Below are 11,337 nucleotides of genomic sequence, written 5' to 3' on the forward strand. Positions count from 1 at the left end.
ACCACCATTATGGATTCATCCATCGAATTAAAAATAACAATTCGTTATTAACTTTATTTAAAAATCATTATTATTTTTATTATTATTATTATTATTATTATTATTATTATTATTATTATCGTTTTGTTACAAAAAAATTTTATACCTGAACCTCCGTTTAATTTTTTTTTTAATAAATTAAAAAAAAACGATTTATAACAATTTGTTTTAAATTTAATTTTTTTTCTTGCATTAATTAATTACACTCATTTAAAAAAAAATAATAATCGTAAAATTTCTTTAAAAACAAACGACGACGACGACAACCACAACAACAACAACAATAACCGCAATTATTTTTTTTTTTTATTAAATATAAAAAAAAACCCCTGATGTAACCCTTATAAAAGAAAAAAATTCGAAATCGTTTAAAATTTAATTAATTTTATTATTCAACATTCACAACCTTAACAACAATCAACCTTAAGTTAGACAAACAAACAAACAAACAAACGACAAACGGCTCCAACATAAAAATAATAATTAAAAATAATTATACACTCCGACGCGACGGATTACAACAAATGCTTTTAAATTTTTTTTTTTTTTTTATTTCTGATTTTATATTAAGATTAATCAAATGTTTTTTTAACAAGACATTTAAAATAATTAAAGTTCAATAAATAGTCATTATCATCATCATCATCATCATCATCATCATCGCTATTGCCAACCATTAAAAAAAAAAAAAAAAAAAAGAAAATTAATAATTCATTACATTAGTGAATACGACTGATTACTTTCAAATGATTTTCATAAGAAATTTCTACTTTGGCCTTTTTCCCCCCCACTCCCACCTTCTCCCCCCTCAACTCTCCTCCCCTCCCCTCTCATCTTCTCATCTATTTCATCATCTTTTTTTTCTACTCTTCACCTTTCTTTCATTTTTTACTTTTTTTTGTTCTTGATGATTTTGTAAATAATAGAAGAGAAAAAAAATTTTTTTGTTTAATGTTCTTTGTTATGTTTACGATCCGCGTCGGTGTGTGTGTGTGTGTGTGTGTATGTTTTAAATACAAAGAGAAAGTGAATGAAGGTAATAAATTACCGAGACTCAGGTAAGAAGAAAAAGAAGAAGACAATTATAATTCGAAGATAATTAACGAAACCCTCGTAATGACGACGATGATGATGATGATAATTATAAACAATGTTTAACTTATGGTAATTATTACGCAATTTTTAAATACGTTATAAAGACGTCAAAAAATAAAAAGATACGTATTTTAAATATGTAATTATTTGCCAAAGAATGAATATGCACATTTTTTTTTTTTTGTTTTTAACCGAACCTTTTATCATATATATATATATAAAAAGTTTTCATTCATTCATTTCCTTTTCCGTTTAACGCGCGCTTTTTTTCGAAACTCGTTACTATACGATTTAAAAATTCGATTTTCTTTTTTTCTGTTTGTTTGCAATCGAGTTATTATTAACATAAGGCAAAAAGGTTTTCGAAAAAAAAAAGTTCGAGTTAAAAACGTGACCGGAAAAAAAAACAAAATGATTATTTTTACCCGGTTACGGTACTGTATAAACAAATAGCCGTGAGTGACGTTGGTTAGGCCCCTGTTATCAAAAAAAATTTATCTATGATGAGTGATTGGAATAATACATCTGCCCTCGGCATATACATGATTTTGATTTTGGTAGCAGACACGAAAACAAAATGGAAACTAAAAGAAAATTCGAAAAGATTGACTCTTCAATAATAATAATAATAATAATACCATAGAATAAATAAAACAAAATGGCGGCGGCGGTGGAAAAAAAATTGTTTTTTTAATTGTTTTAATTGGAAAAAAATATGTTAATATAAAAATAAAAAAATTTTTTATAAGAATAAATTAAAATGGCGGTTTCCTGGAGAAAAACGAGGTGGGTGGAGAAAACGATGAACAAAGGTCACGTGGGAAAATAATAATACTAATAATAATAATTATATTTAGAGAATTTTTTTGTTTTTTTTTTAATAAAAATTTAAAAAGTGATAATCATTGAAATATTTTATTACAAAACTGGAGAAGTTTTCCTTTTTTGAATTTTCCATACTTCTCCATAATTTTTTTTTTTTTCTCCATGAAAAACTTTTAATTCTTAATTTTAATTTTAATTTTTTTAACAAAATTTAATTTTTAATTTTTTTCAATTTTTAATTGATTAACTTTCAAAAAAAAAAATCATTAAGAGAAAAAAAAAAAAAAACTCAAACTCCTACGCAGGTGAAAATTCTTTTCAAGTTCAAAAGGTCAAAAATATTACTAAACGTTTTTTTTTTTACTCGTGTTTTCTTTTCTTTTTCCCTCTCCCTCTCCCCTCCCCCCGTTTCATTATTATTATTTATAATGATAAATTATTCAGGTAATTATGCCGCATAATTAAGTGATATAAATGCGAAAAATGGTTTTTTTCTTCTTCTTCTGGAAAACGTTTGTTTGTTTGTTCGTTATTTGGTTGTTAATGTTTGTTTATCGTTTCTTCCCTCTCTCCCGCTCTGTCTTTCTCTGCACATCTGCATCTCTTTTTCTATTTTCTTATCTCTTACTTCCTCTCTTCCTTTCCTCTCTTCTCTTTTCCATCTTATGTTTGTGTGTTAATGTCTCTCTCTCTCCCTCTTCCTGTACCTCTGTATCTCCCTTTCCATCTCTCACTCCCTCTTTTCTTTTTCTATATTATTCCCCCCCTCCCTGTCTCTCTCTTTTTTTCCCATCAACTTTAATGTTTATTACCTAACCTTAAAATATTTTCAAATTATTTATAAATTTATATTACTGTGACGAAACATCAATCGTCGAGTTTTTTTTAAAATTTCTCAACAAATTTTACTTTTTAAATATCGAAAATAATCGTGCATAATCGATTGTATCGATAAAATCGATATAAGTATTAAAAATTTTTTTTTTTCGATTTATTAATGCGTGAAAAAATTATTACGTAATATTTTTTATTTTAATTTTTCATTCCAGATTATGTAAAAAATTTAATTAAAAAAAAAAGAGTAACGATGATAACATTTTACAAAAACAAACAGATAAAAATAATAAAAAAAATTAAAAGTTATCGTACAAACGAACAAACAAAACAAAAACAAAACAAAAAAAAAAACGATTTTTCGAGTGTTAAGAAATGCGTGCAGCACCTGGAAAAAAATTTTTTTTTTTTAAATCAGATATAATCAGTGTTTATTACGTTCCAGAATTTAAAAAAAAAAATTTTCCAAAAACTAAAACAGACAAACAAACAAACGGAATTCATTTTAATAAACGTAAAAAAAAAAAAAATAATTATAAACAAATTAATAATAATAATTTCAGTGGGAATTTTTTTTTTTTTTAATAAATTTAATCATAATCGGTTTCCAGTTAATTCCATGATTACCGACTATGATGATAATGATAATGATTATTCGGCGTCTGGTTTTACTTGACTCTAAATTAGTTGATATTTTCAAATAAATTTTTATTTGTCTTACGATGAAAATTGAATGAAAATACATGACTCCAGTAAAATATGGAAGCCTCCAGCGAATTAAAAAAAAAAAAAAAGATTTTTTATTGATTTCACAAGAGCAGAAGAAGAAAAAAAAAATCTGATCAAGTTAATTTTAATAGCAGGAACAACAAAAACAAAAACAAAACAACTTGTTAAGAGAGAGAGTGGGGGGATGGAGGGAAAGACGGGAAAGGGGGGGAACTTTTTTTTCCGCGATATTTTAAAAAACCGAATATGACGTTCATCATCATCATCATTATCATCATCATAAAAAAAAAACACACAAATTATTTTTTTTTTTTTGCAAAATCGTTAAAAATTTTCGCTTACAAAATCAGCAAAAAAAAAAAAAAATTTACTGGAAAAGCAGATTCTTTATGAGATTTAGCGAGAAAAAAAAAATTTTTTTTTCGCCATTTTTTTCTCTCTCTCTCTCTCCCTCCCACTCTTTCTCCTTTTCCCCTTCCCCCCCCCCACACGCACACGCGTCACTTTTTTTTCCATTTCAAGTAAAAAATTTTTTTAATTTGTTTGTTGCGTTTGTTTTGCGGCGGCGGTTTAATAAAAAAAAAAATTTTTTTTTTTACTCGGATTAATAACAAAATATCATTTTTCATTTGTTTTGCGTAACTTTTACAAAAGTGTGACGTTACAATTTTTCTAGAATCACGACAAAAAAAAAAATGCAACAACATTTTTTTTTTTTATTAAAAGTTGTTTGTTAGGTAAAATGAAAATCAATCAGGTTTCAAAGATCCGATTTCTACTTCGGTAGCAAAAATCATCATTTTCAGGTACATGACATCCACACACACAATCTCATGTCCGTCGCGTAAAATTTTTTATTTTTATGGAAGAAAAAAAAATTTATATTTAATATTTTTTTCCTTTTTTTCATTCCGCCATTTTTATTTTAAACGTCATAAGTTAAAGATAATATAAGCAAGATAACAAAAAAAAAAAATTCAAGTTTACGCGGTTTTATATGCAACATGTCGACAAATTTTTTTTTTTTTTTTTGATTTACAGCAAATGTTTTTTATGCTAGCAAGTAAACAAATCATTAGCTGCCGTTTGCAATTTTTTTTTTTTACGTATTCCGCTATTTTTCTGCCAAAATAATAATAATAATAATTTTTCAAGGTTTTAATTCCCACAAAAACGAGACACGAAATAGGAGGAGTATCATCATTATTATTATTATTTAACAAACGTACGATGTTATTTTTGTTTTATTTTTTTTCCTTACATTTAATTTATTTATTTTTAAAATAAAAAAAATTAAAAGAAACGTTTGAGAAAGAAATCATAGAGTAAATAAACAACTGAATGAAAAATATAAACTTGACTACTATGGAAAAAAAAAAAAAACTTTCTGGAAGACCACTTCCAGAAAAAAAAAAATCAAGTTAACAACAACAACGGTAATTATCGGTTGGTCCTTTTAATTAAACGTGTAATTAATATCTAAAGTTGATTTTTTATTCTTCTTCCACTTTTTTTTCCATCTTCTTCTTCCTCAGTTTTTTTTTATTCTCTTTGAAATTTTATGCAGAATATTTATATATATAACAAACGTATCGAATTTTAATTCCCACATCCCTTTAATTTGTGAGAAAAGAGGAAGGAAAAGGCGGTGCTGGGGAGACAGGGGGAGGAGAGGGAAAAGAGGAGGCGGAGAAGGGGGGATGGCAATCATCGTCCATGATCCGGTTCAATAAATTATAAATTAATTTGTAGTTGCTCAGACCAGATTTTTTTGATAAGTGGACTCACTTGTACTCTCTCTCTCTCTCTTGTCTCGTTTTATTAAAATCTTCCCCCTCCCCCTCCCTCCATTCTCTCTCTTTCTCTCTCTCTTTTTTTTTAAAGCGTACAAGAATGATCCACCCACACCCGTAACCATTTTTTAATCAGTAAAGTCGTAAACAACAATCTAAAGTAAATACTGGAAATTTCCAGGTATGATCCTTTGCCTCCAGTTATATGTAAATAAAAAAATTTTTTTTTTTATTCAAAGTGTGGGATTTCTAAAAAAACATAAAAACATAATTTATGTTTTTTTTTATTTAACATTGCCCATTGAACAATCGTGTGCGTGTGTGTGTGTACGTAGAGGGAAAATTGTGTTTTGCCATAATCGAAACATTAAAAAAAATTATTATTTTCTTTTTCCGTCGGTTTGATTTCATTTCCGTTTTATTATATTTTCCGCGGTTTTTCTTTTATTTTTTTTTGCTGTTGGCAAACACTTGTAAAAAATTTAATGGAATCTTAAAACATAAAACATTAGAACATTTAGAAAAACAAACAAACAAACGAACAAAAAAATTCCGAAATTCCGACAGAATTTTTTTTTTAAAATTACGTTTATTAATAATAATGATAATAAATCGGTGAGGGGGAGGGGGGAAGCAGAAGAAACTTAAAAGGTTAATAAATATAGAAAATATGTTTTTTTTCATTAACATCACCATTAAACTGCAGCAAATTTAAAAAAAAATCAACAAATAACTCAATAGAGAAATAAATGAATTGTAGGTAAAACGTCATCGATACATAAAAAATTATTATTATTGTTATTATTATTATATATTAGATAAGATATCCGGATTTTTGGATAAAAGTCGATTGTTTTGTTTCTGTATTATCCAGGAAATTGACAAATGAGGTGAAACGAAAAAAAAATTTTTTGTTTATAGACAAATAAAAAATTATGACGTCACTACTAATAAATTTATGACTGGACAATTTTGTTTTTTTTTCACGTTTTTCATTTTCCATGCGTTCCAGCGACACTTTTAATTTTTCTCTATCCTCCTCCCCATTTTAATTCGACACGTAATGTTTTCCTACAAAAATTTGCAGTGTAAACTTTTTCTTTTTTTTTTTTTTCTTTCTCCAGACTTGAATTTTTTTTGAAATTTTATAAATTAAATTTCTTTTTTTTTTACTTAATTAACTTTAAATAAGGAAAATTATAAGAATAAAAATTTTAATTTTTTTACGCTAGTTTAAAATTAAAATTTTTGGAATTTTGGAGAAAAAGAGAAGGAAAAAAAATTTTTTTTTGTAAATTTACTGGAAATTTTTTTGGATTTTGTCGTCAGGAGTAATCAAACAACAGAAAATGAACATTAAAATAAAAGTTTTCTCCATTGATAATAATTATCAAAAAAAATTTTACCCGGATGGAATTAATAATTTAATTCCAGATTTTGATAAGAAAATTTTTTTTCCAAAACAAATAATACATTCCATATTTTTTCTCCAGTAAAAAAAAAAAAATTCGAAAAAAAAAATTTTATCCAAATTCGAGATAAATTTTATTTTTTTTTAACAAAAGGAAAAGTTATTAGAAAATCAGTTAATGGAGAATGAAAGGGTGGAGGAATTAAACCGGAAGTTGTGAAGATTAGAAAAATCCGTTGGAGAAAAAAAAAAAAAACTAAAACTAAAACTCAACCGTAGAAAAATCGAAAACGATCAACAAGTGGCTCATTTTCCATTTCCGTCTTTTCTTTTTTCTTTTCCAGAATCTGGCAACCAACATTTGAATTAATGTCGTGTACGCAGTTAAAAAATTTAACCTTTTTTTTTTAACATTTTCCTTTTATAATTTTCCTTTTTTTATAAATGGAATAAAAAAAACGGGAGGTAAAAAGCCGCCGAACACAAAAAAGGTGGAAAATTATATTCTGGAAAATTCCATCAAAAAAAAAAAAAAAATTTCTCTCATTTTTTTTTTTTGTTTAAACCGAAAACAAACAAGCAAAAAAAAAATGTTTTCCATCATTCAAAATTCATTTTGACTTTTCCAGATGTTTGTCACACCTTATTATTCATCATCCGAAACATTTTTCCAGTTTTTTTTTTTTTTTTGTTTCCGTTTTCTCCAAAAATTTTAATACGTAGGCATACACGCACACACACAAGAATGACTGGGAAAATCCTTTAAAATTATTAAATTAACAAAATAAACAGGATACAAAGATTGAATTTCAAAAAACGACGCGTTATTTAAATCCCACGACGACAAAGACGACGACGATACCGTCTTCTAGAACCACGACAGCGTCGACGTACACAACAAAATAATAAGAAAACCGTCTGAAAATAATTAATTACTTATTTTTCGGATCGTTTGCTACGTTCGTGGAAAATTTTTCGTCTTGTTAATTTTCATTCTTACTTATTTATTTATTTATTTTTTATCTATTTAATCTACGCAGACATTATTTACATAGAGAAATTAAAATAGATAATAATGAAAATTTTAAAATTAATCCGAAGGGAAAGAAAAAAAAACCGGAAATCAAATTTTTTTTTACGAAATTTTAATTGCTTTTCATCATGTAAACTTTTTTTTTTGTCCCGGTTATATTTTAATTTTATTAAAAAAAAAAATTATCGTGAAGAAAAAAAAAACGGAGCAATAAGGAAAAAAAAAGAGAAAAACTTGTTGCCAATTGAAAGAAAACTTTCGGCCATTTTGTGCAAGTTCGTTCGTGAGTTTTAATTTTTAATTTTTTCTGTTTTAAAAAAACTTAATTGAAAAAATTTAAAATTTATTAAATAAATAAATAAAATTCTATTGATAAAAATTAATAATGATAATTTTTTTTTGTTTGTGTGTAAGTATTTTTTTTTTTTTGATGGTCGTTTTGTTTGTTGCGTCGTTTGTTTTTGTTATTATTATTATTACGAAACAAACAACGTGGAATTGAAAACTGGATGAAATTTGAAACAAGTTATTAAAACCTCAGAGAGAAAATGATTTAAAGTCACATAAAACCGGGTGAACCGGGTTCGACAATAAATCATAAAAATATTGTCATTGCAATTCTAAACCGTAATTACGGTGAATTTATCCCTCTTCTCCCCTCCTCTTTCCTCCCCTCTTCATTCAAATCCTCATTCTCTCTTCCCTTTCCTTCCCTTCATTTTTTTTTTCTATTGACACGTTTTATTGAAACCTTTAAAAAATAACAACAACAACAGCAATAATAAAATTAATAAAATAAAAAAAAAAATGTTTTTTTTTCCGTTCCACATATTTGCTCAAAAAAAAAAAAATTTTGTTCCGGTTGGAAAAATTCTTCTTCCACGTCTTTTTTTTTTTTTTTTTTTAAAAAACGTAACGATAATAATAATAATAATAAAAACACGGGTAATGATCTGTGACAAGTATACGAGGGAGAAATACATAAATAAATAAAAATACGAAAAAGAAAAATTTCGAAATAAAAAAAAAGTAAAAATAAATAAATTAAGTTGGCATAACTGACTGTTTTCTGTTTTTTTTTTTAAATTCAAATTTTGGCGGGAAATAAATTAATTGATTATATAATAACATTTAATAGCAGCTTCTCTCATATTTATTATCACGATAATAAATTTTTTTACAAATTATCATCCTGTTTATTATTATTTATTAATTTATTTAATTAATTTTAAAATAAATAAAAATCAATTTATGTAAATAAACTAAAAGAATAATAATAAGTTTTGTTTTTTTTGTTTTTTTTTTTTGTATGTAAATGAAAAGAAACAAAAAAAAAAAACTAAAATTTACATAATATTACAACAACCACCCAAAACTACCCCCTACCCTTAATACAAAAGTTTTAATAAGTAAATAAAAAAATAGATTAATAAATAATTATTAAATGATAAGATAATTTTATTATTATTATTAATAATACAACCACAAGGAAAATTTGCATAATTATATAGTACGCGCGTAGGGAGCGTTTTACTTTTTTATTTATTTACTTATTTATTTATTTAATTAATTAATTACTTAACTGGATAAAAAAACAAAACATTCCTGTATAAATTTTTAATAGTTTTATTTTTAATAATAATAATAATGATGATAATAATGATGATGATGACGATGATTAGGATGACAAGGATGACGAAAAACGAATGTTCAAAAACTATTTTTAATAACTTCATTTTACAAAAAAAAAAAAAAGTTTCCGGACTATGATTATTATTATTATTTTCGGTTAATGAGTTTTTTTAGAAGAGACGAGCGTGCGGACGATATGATTGACGGGTGCCACATTTTCTGTTAAATTTTTTTTTTCTTCTGCTGCTGTTGTTGTTTCGTCGGACGAACGTTCGCCTTATTTTTTTTTTTTTTGATCGCATTATATATTTTCTACCCTTTACTTTTTATGCTCGAATAAATTCTTTAATCTTTTATATTTTAATTAATCTTCGAATTCGACGCCATATTTTTTTTTGTCTTTGGAAAGACCAAAAACTGGAGAACTGGATTCGTTAAAAAATGAATTTGTTATCTGCTCGTACCTGGAAAATTTCTGTCGTCGAAATAATTTCAAAATTTTAACTTTTAATGCATAACAATAAGGATATTTAATCGTTTTATTTATTTGTTTATTAACTTTTCAAACAATTTTTTACATTTTCTCTTTAGTTTTCATTAAGTACGTCATTGAAATGACGTCATATAATTAGACGAATAAAAAATTTTTATTAGTCATTTTTTTAAAAATAAATTTATTTTAGGTTTAATAAAATCAAAAAAAAAATTTTTTTCTTCTTTTTTTTAAATGAAAAAGTGACGATCGACATTATTATTATTATTATTATTATTATTATTATTATTATTATTATTATTATTATTATTATTATTATTATTGTTGTTGTTGTTTTTTATTTAAGTAAAAAAATCATAATGTGAATAATTTTCAAAGAATCGACAGCCATTCAAAAAAAAAAAGTTCATTTCTACGTATTTCGTTACGTTCCAGGTTCCGAGAAAAAAAAAATTTTTTTCTTTTTTTGCTGTATTTAATCCAATGCAAAATGTTAATAACGTTTATTATTATTATTATTATTATTATTATTATTATTATTATTATTATTATTATTATTATTATTTATGCATTAGGATTTTATTATTATTAATATTAATATTTTAAAACGTTTGTTTTCTAAATGACTCAAAAAAAAAAATCGAAATGGATTTGAGCCATATTAATAAAACTAAAAAAAAAATTGTTTATTTAAAAATTCGAAAGTTATTACCACGGTAATAATTTAGTAATAATATTAATAATAATAATAATATTTCTTAGAATTTATTTTTATTTAACGTAAGTAAAAAAAAAAAATTTTTTTAACCTCCCCCCTCCCCAACGGTCTTCAATCTTTCCCGCGTTGATAAATTATACGTTAATAAAAAAAAAAAAAATTTTGACGAAAATAAATTCCAGAGTTTGTTTGTTTGTTTGTCGCTCGTTTTTTTTTGTAAATTAATATCCTAGTAGTAGTAGTAATAGTAATAAGTTTGTTGTGTTTGTAACAGAAGATGAATTTCAAATTGATAAAATCAAAAAAAAAAAAAGAGAAAAACTAGATCCCGGTAGACGTTAAAAATGTAATTAAAAAAACATAACAAATAAAGAAAAAGTTAAATTTAAAGAAAGAAAGAAAAGCCGAAGGCTGTGGACCACCTAAAGCGTTATTGTTTGTTCTATAAATCATATGAAAACAACCGAAAGTAAAAAAAAAAACCGACTCGCCGACATTTAAAAAAAAATTATTAATTAACCTATTTTCACGTTTTATATATAACAAACGTTTCTATAAATTATTATTATTATTATTTTTTACTTACACAACTTAAGGACGAAATAAAACAAACAAATAAATAAATTTCTTTTTCTTTTCCGGGAACAATCACAAAAAACATTGAAAATTTTAAATTTTTTTTTCATTTTTATAATTATAATTTATTTGACCGCTGACTTTTCTTCTTTTTTTTTT

The sequence above is a fragment of the Pediculus humanus genome, genomic scaffold (genome assembly GCF_000006295.1).
Source record: "Pediculus humanus corporis 1103172108255 genomic scaffold, whole genome shotgun sequence".
Taxonomy (NCBI): domain Eukaryota; kingdom Metazoa; phylum Arthropoda; class Insecta; order Psocodea; family Pediculidae; genus Pediculus; species Pediculus humanus.